At 46.2% G+C, this 13,186-nt stretch overlaps 1 protein-coding gene across 1 annotated transcript in view; it reads right to left on the bottom strand.

Annotated features, from left to right (window-relative positions):
- iqsec2b (IQ motif and Sec7 domain ArfGEF 2b) overlaps window positions 1–13,186 on the bottom strand; it is a 28,028-nt gene that overhangs the window by 12,037 nt on the left and 2,805 nt on the right. The window lies entirely within an intron of this gene.

Genomic DNA, 13,186 nt, shown 5'->3' with positions numbered 1-13,186 from the left:
ACCTCCAAATCCTCCTAAACTTCAGCTGTTGTCTGTTCACATCTCTTAAAGAGGGAAAATAATAGAAAGTAATAAAATACTTCAGACAGAAGTGATATTTTCTGCAGTGGCTTTGCGAGCAGGTGACAGCCGCCAAAGCGATTTTCATCTCCACAGCCTCGATGCAGCAAGACCTGTTTAAACATGACACATCTGAATTTCTGCCTCTGAGCGTTAGATTTTCAAGTTGAGAGAGACACCAATTAAAGCTCTCCAGGTTTGGTGAAAAATCTGAAATAAAAATAAATGAATTCTGTTTCACCATTGATTTGTCTTCGTATGCAAGAGGCTGCAACCCACCTCCAAGTGCGCATGCATTAAACAAGACTTTTCATTTGGTTTTGCCTGCAGCGTGAGCCGGGCAGTAATATGCGGTGAGAGACAAGGTGAGGATGATACACGAGTAAAAAGTTTGTTGTATAAAACATGAGTGTGGCCATATCGCAGCTGGCATCTGCACCTCATTACTTATGTAAGAAACCCTGTATTCCTGTTACAGTGCCAGAGAGAGGTTCTCTCTAGAGGCTCCCTCATAAAGACCAGCCCAGAGTTTCACTACCTCCAACCATTTAATTGGAGCTGAAACAGATGGTGGAATCTAATAAACAAGAGAGTGATCACTGATAGTGAAAGATGTGGGCAGAAATTGACAAGAGGGAAACTGAAAAGTGGATGGAGGTGTGCTAAGTAAAGCACAATGTCAACTCCATGCAGTCCCCCTGCCTCCTGTCCCTCGCTCATATAATATTGATGTACAGACAGTGCGTGTGTTTGTGTATGTGTGCGTATGAAAGAGCTGCAGTGGGTCTGACAGTGCCATCGAACCAGCAGCAGGACATGGAGGCTGGGGGATTAACCTCTCTGCTGCCTGCCATGGAGATGCCAATAATTGCATCGACCTGTCTGTTGACTCATTTCCACCTGAGGATTGACTCAGTGTAGTTATCTCATATCCTTTCTAATCTCTTCACACTCAATTTTTAGGTAAATTCTGCCATTCGTCCAAAAGCTTATCAACTAATATAAATAGCCCCTAAAATGTGGACTAGGGATGATAAAAGTAGCAGAAAAGCCCACGGGAAGATCCCAGCTAATTGCTTCAGTGATGTGATATTAACCATCAGCGGCAGGGCTTGAAGAGACTGAAAAGCGCATTATGAGAAATGTTTTCCATCAAGAAAATAAACCTATCTGTATTCTCTCTGTCACATGTGAGCCTGTTCTTTCAAAACTGAAAGGAAACAATCAAATCATTCATGGGTCAGATCGGAGCATTCCTGCACCGCCAACACTCTCCGCTGTCTCAAGCTGTGAGTTTCCCATCACACACATTCACACACACACACACACACACACACACACACACACACACACACACACACACACACTTCTTTCTGTGACACAGACCCTCCAGTTCAAAGCTCAATCCAGCTCTATGGTTTTCAGCGGAGGATGACACTTCATGTTGAATGCAGATAGTGAAATCAGAGATAAAAGCCTCGTGCAGCTGTATTGTTTGCAAGGCTACAGAGTGATGTAGCTGGAAACTGAAAGTGTTTCGTAAGCAGGAATTTATCAGATAATCTCTGGCACTGAAGCAGGGAAGACTGACGAGATGAGTCTTGTATATACAGGTGGGCAGACAAAGTAAACTTTCATTAGAAGAAGACTTCTCCTTTCTGAGTGGATCAATAGCTTGTATCTGTCATTCACTATTTCTGAGTAAACTGCATACTTATGATGTTTTTTGTTAATGTTCCACTTCCCGAGGGGGTACAGCTGATTCGCTTCTGGAGAGCCTGTGCTCACATATCAAAGTGCTGATTGCAGACCTCCCCTGTGGTTGTCAAATCCAACTAACAGGCAATTCAAACTTGCATGACAAAACACTGTAGAAGTGTTATTGTAGCTGTTTCACTTGAGAGTCGAAGTTTCAAGAAGCAATTAAGTTCATTGTTCAACAGCTGCATGCCGTGTGTACATTTCCTCAAGAGTGACACCGTGGACAGGCAGATTAGTCGGAGTTTGAAAGGTATGTGATCTGTCATCTGGACGGCATGTGCACACAGGTGCCTCTCAATAGCCCAATTAAACTCCATCTCCTTCCATTTATATGTCAGCTTCTTCTCAAAGCGTTTCTTCTTTTAAAAATATGACATTTACAAATGAAAAAGCCCCTCATTAATTACCGGCACTCAACAGATGCCATTCATCTTTTGTATTAAGCAGTTTACCTGTCTTTTCGCTGTCTGTGATGATTCACTTTGCCTCTACTTAGCACGCAGACGGCTGATCTACAGCACCGACAGCATGTCACAGGCACTACCTCACTGCAGTGTAGACCACCATACAAACACCAGTGTAACAAGTAGCATCATCTCTCACTGGTGCCAAACTAAATGCTATTTTCTGACAGTTTTGTAAGTGAAAGAAAAGTAAAAAAAAAAACCAAAACAGCTGAGTTCTTACCATGCTGCTACTGTCAGAGAAAGGTCCAACACTGACTGGAGCAGCGCAATAACAAACACACCCTCCCTCCCTCCCTCCCTCCCTCTCTCCCTCTCTCTCTCTCTCTCTCTCTCTCTCATGCACAGGCTTTCACATTGGCTCTTGCTCGCCCTGAAAAGCTGTACAGCCTACATTCTTGACAGTCCTTTGACAGCTATGAACTTCCCTCACCCAGCCCAGCTTTCCCTCCTCCACCCTCCCTGCGCCGGATCACTGACACATGCACAGTCACTTTTATTACACGACGATCAAACCAAACAAAAAGCCGTCACGGCGAACAGAAACAGATGAAAAGACACACGGAGAAAGTGCATTCATTTATTGAAAAAAAGGGGTAGAGATATAGAAGAAGGCCTGCGCTGTTTTTGCTTTTGCTTTTACATCCCACTTACGAGATAAAATGTTTAACGGGGCACATCAGTGGTTTAACCTTGATGTCTATGCTGTCTACATGAATGTAGGTGGAAGCAAAGAATTATGGGTAGTGTGTTGTAGCAGCTCAGATGAACAACATAGCGTTTGGATAGAAAACAAGTCATAATCAGCATGGATGAAATCTACTAGAAGGAGGTTTGGAGGAAAATGTAATATATAGACAGCGAGAAAACACTGTCAAATAAGACTTTTCTATAATGTGTATTATATATTCTACATGTAGGTGAATTGTGCTCTCTGAGGTTCAGTAGTCCATGTTGTTGCAGTGTACACAGATAAAAAAAAACATCCTGAGAAGCTGCAAAAGATTTGCTGTCAAATAAAAGATTGTGTACATTTAGAAAATTATAAAAATTTTGGCTTAACACAAAACTGATTTTCAGTTGACGCCAGGCAGGTTTTCGCCGGCTACAGCGATATGCTAATCAGGTTCCGACCATAACGGGGTACACGCCACGAGGTCTGCGGGGGAAAGCATTAACATTCGGGGATAAAGTGCACGTCAACATCTTTACGTAACTTAAAATAGAATTTCTGTCTGTGAATTTTGCGTGTGGATGACTTCATTGTTCTGGAGGTGGAGATGAGTGAGGCGGGTGTGAGCGAGCAACATTCCGGCATGACTGAAACAACACGCAGCGATTACAGCAGCACATATTTCACATTCAGACATTTTAAAAGAAAGAAATGAAGTGTCAGGAACTAGAGGTCTTTATTTTTCCAGAATTAAATCAACAAGGTAAAGAAATCTCTTCAGAAATTATCAATGAACATGAGACAATGATCATCAGATGGATGCTAACATGGATGCTAACATGTTAAACAAATTGCATACGGGTAATGTCTTTACACCACATAGGAGGCGAGTTTCTCTGACATTGTATAATGGCTGATGACAGGACCATGTAGTGATTTGCACAAATAACAAAGGGTGACTACTGAGCACATCCGAACTGACATGACTCAACGATTGGATCCAAGATAAGCATGAGTGCGACAGTAATGAGCAGACGATGGTGATGCGTTCTGACAGCTTGATATGGCTGCAAGAAAAGAAATCAACAGCAAAGAATACAGAGAGAAGACAACATCAAGATCCCCTCAAATGTAAATTAATGCACAAACCATATGATACATGAATAAATCAATGATAGCACATACACCAATTGTCACAAAGACTACAGGTTGCATGCATTTCTGTTTTTTCCTGCTAAAATGCTTTGAAAATACTTTTTTTTTTGGTACACAGTGAGGTCTCCGTTTTGTGGCAGCATAGACTGTGAGAGTCTTTTCACAGGTAAATGGGCGAGTGAGTCGTTGTGCAGTCAGTCACACCACAGCTCAGCGAGAGGAGGGGCTGCTGCAGCCCGAGGCAGAACAACAGAACTGATGGGCACCCTCATCCTCACCCTCCTCTCTTGGAAAGCAACACGGGACGGGCCAGAGCACAGAAAGAAACACGGGAAGGCAGACAGACAAGACACAGAGAGACAAAGAAAGAGGAGGACAGAGTGAAAAACAGCACGAGACACACACGAAGAAAAGCAGAGAAAGCAAAAAAGCAAACAGGTGGAAGCTAGAAAAGCCTGGAAGGGGGCTGCATTTTGAGTTAGAGCGGGGACATCTGTATGGAAAATGGTGTTTACCACACACTGAGTATATGCCCATCACAGCTGTCTCATGCCATTAGATGGCAGTGTTGGAGCATCATGCACTGATGTGTCCTAGAACAGCATTAGGTGGAGGATAAATGAGGGAAGGAGAGAAAAGAGGGTGAGAATTCACCAGGTTCACTTGTGACTCAGTTCAGCTCGGTCCCACAGTTTATTGAGGATGATGCTATCAGTGAGGAGCCGTGTGCTTTTCAAGCCGCTACCCCAGCTATTAGTCACACCTGGGAGTGGTGGGAGACTGAAGCAGAGGCTCTTAGTTGGTATTAAGAAGGGGGAGAAGGGGGCTGGGGTGCAGAAAGGTAAAGCAGGACAGCAGGCAGATGGGGATGAAATGTAAAGAAAGTGATGGTGACAGGCCACTGCGCGAGAGAGAGACCTGGAGGTTGTTGACAGGCTTTGGGATTGTTGCAAGGCTTCTCATGGAGTTGAAGGGCTTTTTGTTTTCACTGTGTCGTACTCACTGAACTCAGGCCCCGCTGTGGCCCTTACCTGTCCTCCTGCTGTAAGCTTTGGTCAGTAGAGGGACAGCAGTACTGATGGAGACTGACGAAGCTGTGAACAGTCAGACTGGTGGGGAACAGAGCGGAATAGGCAGCGCTGCCCGCCGCCGTAGGGGTGGTGGGAGCCGAGGTGGGCTGCCCTGAGATAGACGACGGCCGGACACTGACAGGAAGGACCAGAGACGGACGACACACAGAGACATGGAGAAAGCAGAGAAACAGACAAACAAACAGTCAGCGGCAAAGCAGAAAGAAGAGACAGAGAGAGAGAGAGAGACGGAGCGAGCATTGATTTGAAGCTGCACACTGATAGTAACAAATCATAGAGCGACAATGGTAGTACAAGGAATGACACATTTAAAAGGAGAAAAGAGAGGTAGATGTGTGACAAATTTTACAGACGGCAAAGTGACTAACATCTCTGAGAGACGCACCCTCACAAACACCACGGGTCTTTGTTGGAATCAGCTCCGGGCAGACAGATTCCAGGTGTGTTGAAGTGTAAGAGGGACAGTTCGAGGTCACCGATTAAGAAAGAAACATCTAGAAATCCTCATAGCCAGAGTCGCTAAGTGCGAGTTTTGAGTGAGAAACTCCAAGCACTCTGATGGATTATATAAAGCTCTGTATGAGTCTATAGTGGAGTTCTTCTGTGGATCATCCTGTGTGAAAATGCAAAACCACTTTGTGTAATGCATGCAAAAGTGCACATATCGCACAAAAGCCTCTCCGCTGCCCCTCCACTCTGGCAGGAATTAGAGATGTTCCATCTGCAGATTGTGAGTGAGCAGTGGTTGAGATTAGCATGTAAATGGTTGGTTTCTCACTGGGGCCAGCTGCTGTCAAGGACACACAGTCCCTGTCATTTTAGCATGGAAATAGTCTCAGAGAGGGACGTAGACAAGATGCACCAAAGAGAGTGAGAAAGGAAGTGAGATACTGCAACACTTCACTGTACTTTACCAGCTTTTTTGGCCAGCTGTGTAAGACGAGGCGACCAAACTGAATGTTTTCTTCACTCGATGGCTGCATCAAGGATTTTATTAGAACCCACAATCACAGCTGATAGAGAATATGTTTGGCGATATTCTCTTTTTTCCTTATTGTGAACAAACCAACTATGAACTAATCCGACTAACATGTTGCCTGTGTATCTAAAAAGCTCCACTGTTCAAAAACCATTAAAACCAATGACTGTATATAAAGATGGACGGCATGACAGCTCCTAAGAAGTGCAGCCAATGCATCTTGATCACTCCCTGGTGGCTGGCTGCAGTATAGGTCATAAATCCCATCCCCTCCATGTTAGCGGATGCAACAGACACAGACACAGTTAGCAGGTAGCTAGCTGATGAACCTAGTGGGACATCTGACAGATATTTCCCTCAGGCGATGATAAGGCCAAACACAGAGATAAAAGAGTGAATACTGCACTCCCATTCATCAGGTGGACACAAACACGACTCAAAATGAATGATACTGTTATTCTGTAACTGCTGGATGTGCAAATGAGCACATGCTTGATAAAATGTTTGTAGCAATAGCTTATACGGTGATGATACGTTAATGTTTGTTTACAATTTGGTCACACTGCCTCCAAGTGGCCAAACAAATCTTGCAAGTTTAAAGATTCATCCTCTCTAGGAACAAATGGGCTCAGAGCTGAGAACCACAGAGAGGTTAGGGAAGTTAGAAATACTTTTTGGCCTTTCCATGGGATTTGCTAACAATAACAAAGATACAGAATATCACCAGCTTTGTCCCAATTATTCATGTTTGACTTGATTTCAAATTGACTCAAATTGAGGCAAATCAAACTCTGGTTCTTTCGCCCCTTTGGTGTGACATGTTTGAGCAGGTGTGAACACAGTAATCACATTCAGGTGTGGACCAAAACAACCAAACCGACACCCTTGAGAGGAGGTGGTCTTGGTCTGGTCCCAACCAAATTCTGCAGTGGTTGCACTAGTCCAGAACACAACACGTTCTTCCTGTATTTACTTTCCCGCTCCCGCCCCACTCACATCTGACCAATAAGCAGAGTGAATGTCCTCACAAGGTTTGTAGTGATGCATCCAAACTAAGAGGAAACTGGTCCAAGTTTTACAAACTCATTAACTGATTTGGAGCAGAGCAAACAAGCTGTGGGTGTGAAAACATCCCAGGACAGAGAGGGCTGGTTGCAGGAGTTTAAGGGTGTCTAATCAGAGGGAAAGCAGAGTGGTAAAAATGAGAGTGTTTAAGGGTATAATTACGTAGGCGGCATGCTCGTTTTCTTAGTGCATATTATAAAAAGTTCCAATTAAATGAGAATAAGCTGTCAGCAGCTATTTTAACAGCAGAGTGTGGAACAAGAGCGCCTATTTATAAAGATTACGCAGAGGTTACAAGTCAGGGCCTTGGTAAGAGTTTCAGCCTTAAATTACAAGCACAGAGTCTAAATTGCCAAATATTCTGACAGAATGTGACCTGAGTGGTGTTAATTTCTCTTTATTGGGTCTCCGTAGCACGGAGAAAGAAAATATTCTGAACAAATGAACCTGCTGACCTGTTCAGCTTTGGATGGAGATGTGAAGAGAGGCAGAGGTGCTGTTATGTAAGCCTGAGCCATGCTTGCACACACTGTACGGTCTTACACTGCCAAGATTTGTATTTTACCAGTGGTAACTACTGCCTCCGGTTAGAGTATCCCCAGTGTGGCAAGCGTTGACAGGCTCATCAAGGATCTGATTTTTTGCTTCATGAGCAGTTATGCCTGAATCCCTGAGTGCCATAAAAAAAAACAGACACACTCACAAAGCCCCAATTGTCCTCCGCCTTCTTCTTCTCCTCCTCCAGAGAAAAACAAAACACACATACTACCCACACGCACTCTTGCATTGCTCTTTCTGTCATTAGCGGGCGCACACAGAATAACAAAATGATAATGAAAAGAAGAGATGGAGATATGAATCAACGCAGCGCAGGTCAGAAGATATTACTGAGAGAACACAGGAAGTCCAGGCCAGAAGAGAAAGTGGTACAGAATGTGTGAGGTGGCGTGTATTTAAAGCGGTGAGTTGACAGAGGCTGGAGGCAGGGAGAGGAGTGGGAGGAGAGTGAGCTGCATGAGAGTGGGAGAGGTTGAATACGGAGGAGGGCAAGGGTGAAAATAATCAAGAGAGGAGGAATGGAGGGAAGAAGGATGGAGAGGGGAGGAGGAAATGGAAACAGAATGTGGAGCGATTTTTTTTTTTTCCTGGAGTCAGTGTTTCCTCAAACCTGTGCAGTGGCATGGGGGTGTCAGCGTGTAGGTGAGTCTATGTATAGATGAGCGAGGAGAGTGGGAACGAGGCTCACATGCGGCGATCACGGGAAGACATCGCCAGCGCCGTTGTGGCAGGCTTTTTCTGTACGCTTACACACCACAACAACTGTTTCGTACAGCAGCCCACGGCCAGGGAGCACTTCCATTTACGATCCGCGTGGCTTTTCTGGGGTACGATCTGTCCGTCCAATTCAGCCGTGGTACGACCCACTTCAAACTGTGCTTTCACTGTTTTTTCTTTCTTTCTTTCTCCGCCATTGTCTATGAAATAAGAGTGTGGGAGCGCACTGCGTCATCCCACCTCCAGCGCGTGACCCGCCTGACTCCTGCTGACAAACAGAGACGTTTGATAACCACACACGCCGCATTGTAGCCTAAAGTTAAGTGTTTTTATACGCAACAACCCCCCCTTTCCTTTCCCTTCTACCAGTTCTTCCACAACCAACCCCCCGCCCCACACCCCTCGCTTTCCTCTGTGAGCTTGAGTCTCCTGCTGCTTGGCAACAGTGCGGACTGCCTGTGTGGGCGTTTGGCGTTGAGTGCCAGGCAAAAGCACTGACAAGGAGGGGCGCAGTTACAGTTACGGCTCAAACTCTGCACCTGCAGTATACCCTGTGAGTTTGCATGTGCATGTGTGCGTGAGCCCTCGTGTAAAGGTGTGTGTTCGAGCTGGATGTGATTCACCCAAATGGAGCACAATTAGACTTCATTTGAACGTGACGTGGGAGACGCAGAAGGAGTAATTCAAGAAAACGATACCCCTGCAGATCACCAAAGGGACATTCTGTAAAGTCTGAGGCAGATCTAAAGCGTGACTAATTGCCCGTGGTTGGCGGCCAGAGAAACCGCATCCCAGCTCTTCAATGAGGGACCCTGCAGCCTGCGATAAATGAAAATGTCGCGGCACTCATCCGTCTTCAATATGTCTCCTCCATCCCCATCGAGCCGTCATTCAATCCTGCTTCTGTCTTTCACCCTGCTCCTGCTCCCACTCCTACCCTCTTTTCTCTTCACTTCTCTCCATCTCTCTGTTCTGTGTCTCTCGCCCACAGAGTTCTTCACAGAAGAGCTCACAGCGTTCCCACGGTAACCAGTCTCCCTATTCTGCTCCGCCGAACGCGTGCACGAGTGTTTGACAAACATCCCGCCTAGAAAGTGCCACTTATCTGCATCTGAACGGGAAAGAGGATGAATAAAGTCACGGCAGCAGCTGGGGAAGCGCACCTGCGTCAATCAAGCGCTGACCTGCAGAGTCCAGCCTGCGTGCACTACGGGGGGTGGGGTGGGGGTGGGGGGGTGATCATTAGATCCACAGTAATGTTTAACCCACTGATGAATGGACTGAAGGCTTGGCGCTCTGCCCTCCTCGCTAATAACAAAGCAAGGCTGCTAATTTAGCACGACTGTTGGTCGGTCAGACCGGACTGTTATCTGCACACAGCTGCCGTTTAAAACAAAGCAAAAGGGGCTGCGCCAGACTCATGGGGGGGGGGGCAGGAGGAGGAGGGGGGACACAGGAGGAGGTCAGCATCAAAATACTTAGGTGCCCCCATCTCCTCACCTACCTTGGGCAGGTGAGGCGGACTGGAGGTGGAGGGAGGGAGAACGGGTGGATGGAAATACAATATTGTGGCTGCCTTGAGGACAGCTTTACAGTTTCCACAGCAACTACATCTCTCGCAGCACTCCCAGTCCAAGGACATTTTACTTCCTGTGAAAAACTTTACATCACAGCTATTCACTTGTCTGCTTACTGTTTCAATGAAGTCAGAGGGGATGGTACAGCATACGCGGGTAGAAGGGTGAATAAAACATGATTGTAGACGAGTAGGTAAGGATGACAGAGGCAAGGTCGAGTGTCTGCGGGAATAACAATGAGTCTCTGAAGTTCAACACATTGCAGATGGTAAACTGAACAATTCACCAGACGTTTTCTGCCGTCACGAAGGCCGGCTGTCTGTCTGCTGACGTGATAATCTGTCGCCACATCTGGTCGTTTCTGTACAACGCAACCGTACAAGGCCGCAAAGAAACGACCATTCAACCTGTGAATCCTCCTGCCTTTACAAGTAATACTCACGTTAATAAAAAAAAGAGTTTGTGCATTAAGTGTAAAATCCACCTGCCATGAACACCTGCAGAGGTCATCACTCTACTCCAGCTCTGACATGCAGGCGCTTCTGATTGGGCCGTACTCTAAGATAAGTATCCTCATGAATCCCGAGCAACACGTGACTCAATATAAATGGAAGCGTACGTTTTTCCCTTCGCGCACACTGTACGAAGACATGAACACTCACTGCACTCAGGAACGGCGAAGAGAAAAAAACACCACCCACGTGCACTCCCACACACACATCCATCACTTAAATTTACGTCAAGCTTAACCGTAATCATTAGCACAGCTGTGATATTTTAATTCTGGCCAAAATTAAACATCGTTAAATCCACTACGTCGCCTGAAATAGAAAATATAAAGAGGAGTGAAATGTTTGAGTTCTTGAGAATAAATAAATAAAAAACAGCAGCTGCAGCTTCACTGTATTTCTTCTAGAAACTGTTGGGAGCAGGTCAGCGCAGGCTCAGCTGAGCTTACCCACACATTCGCCTGGGGCCATTTCATTCCTCCAAGTTATATCTGCTCTATCTTAGCTACTACAGGATGCAAGACACCGCTCAAAATGCCCAAATCACCACACATTATGAATGCATTATTGGCGTAATCGGGAGCGAAAACGACGCTTCAGGTAACAGCAGGAAAAAGAGCGAGTGAGCAAAGAGGGGAAGAGAAAGAGAATAGCACAAAAGTAATTTCTGCAGCTTCTCTGAGTCATATCTGCAGCAGTGGGAAACAGAAACAGCGAGGGGGAGAGAGTGAGTGTGTGTACGTGGGTATGTGAGAGAGAGTTAGACAGAGAGAGAGAGAGAGAGAGAGAGAGAGAGAGAGAGAGAGAGAGAAGGGGTGGAGTGGGGGTTGGACAGGGGATGGGGTTATGTGTAGTAGAGCTGCACATAATTAGCAAATTAAGCTCCTTGTGAAACAAAAGTCCATTACCATTCTCCATATACCCCAAGCAGAGCTGATGTCAGAGAGAGTGGAGCACATGCCCACAATGCCCTGCGTGCAGAGGGAGATGGATGGAGGGATGATGGAGCGGAGAGAGGAGAGACACAAGCACCTTCTCGGGCCTCTTTGGAGCTTCTGAACACTCCCGCTGTGGCAGTGAGAGCGAAGTGAAGAAGAGAAAAGATAGCTCGGGTTTCCTGTTTTTCTTTTTTTTTTTGTTGGCCGTTATATAATAATACTGCTCTGAGTATCAGCACCACTGGCGCTGTCACCAAGACCTCTGGCCGCCCCTGCCTTTCATCCCATGAGCTAGATGAGGGCATGTATGTGGCACATAATGAAGGATGCAATCTCTCACCCATGCAGAGAACTGTCACATCATCATAACATGACAGGCTGTGTGGCAGACTGCAGGGTCACATTAGCTGTCTAATAATGGACATCCCAGGTTATATCCCACTGTGCGCGCACACACACACTCACAAAAAAGACACGCAAGACACACACATATATATGCACGGCAGTAATTATCACCCCTGGGCTAGTGGTAATTATACTCTAGTCACACTAATTAATCTCTCATGCACTCTGTGTGGACCAACCCCCCTTTTTCACACACTTTTGTCCTCTCACACCAGCACATACATTATATAAAGACTCACACGCGCGCATGCATAGGCTCATACAAAAAATGCACTTGTATGACCTCTCCCAAAATAACAACAACGAAACATCTGCCGCGCTTGCAGCGGGCCGTGGCAATGCCCTCCGCCCCGCTGCTTCTTGGAGGAGGGACTCGATGTCGGAAATCACTTCACCCCGAGGCCTCGGACTCACATTGTTCACACTGCCATTAACAGGAGGAGAGCGGCGAGCTGGGGTAGCATTTGGGACAGCTGTTTACAGCGCGCCGCTGGGGGAAAGACGAGGAGAGCAGCGACTTTGTTTTGATGCATTCGCTGCACGCATGGGTGAAAGAAAGAAAAAAGAAAAGGGACAAGTTTATTCCTTGTCCAGCATCTGAGTTGTTACGTGAGGCTCAAAGAGCACAGGGCAGAGATGAGGACTCCTGCTGGAGGAACAAAAACTAATTGGACAAAAACAAAGGCAGCTCTCTGAGCCTTGCCTTCTCCGGCCCAGACTCCTCTCTCCCTCCCCCTCTTACACACTCTGTTGACAGATGGCAAATCAGTGTGTGTGTTCCACCTTTTCTCTTTCAGACTGGGGCACGTCGAGTAAGGTCGCTCAGTCACTTTCCTCCCCCTTGTCATCTCTTTCCTCTCCCCATCCCTCTCCCGCACTTTCCTTCTGTCTCTTCCTCTGATTTGACTCATATTCAGAGCATCACGGGCACAAACGATGAAGAAACTCGTGTTCGTACCTGACCCATTATCAGAGAGGAGGGTTTCATCATTGACCTAAGCTAAGAGGCCAGCTTTGGGTTAGGCTGAGTCACAGCCAGACAGGGACAATATGGCTCTACTGTGCGGGTGACTCTTTATTAAATGTGACACTTCTTATGATACGCTTGCCTGAGCCTGAATCCAAAGCCGGCTACAACCGCTACAGGCGGTTGACAAGGGAGGATCTACATCTGCAATTCATCATTGCATTTAACACCTACATAAATAACTAATATGTGCTTCTTTTAAATGAC

This window comes from Chaetodon trifascialis, chromosome 8 (genome assembly GCF_039877785.1).
Source record: "Chaetodon trifascialis isolate fChaTrf1 chromosome 8, fChaTrf1.hap1, whole genome shotgun sequence".
NCBI lineage: Eukaryota > Metazoa > Chordata > Actinopteri > Chaetodontiformes > Chaetodontidae > Chaetodon > Chaetodon trifascialis.
The sequence above is the reverse complement of the archived record's forward strand: the minus strand, read 5'-3'. Positions and strand labels throughout refer to the sequence as shown.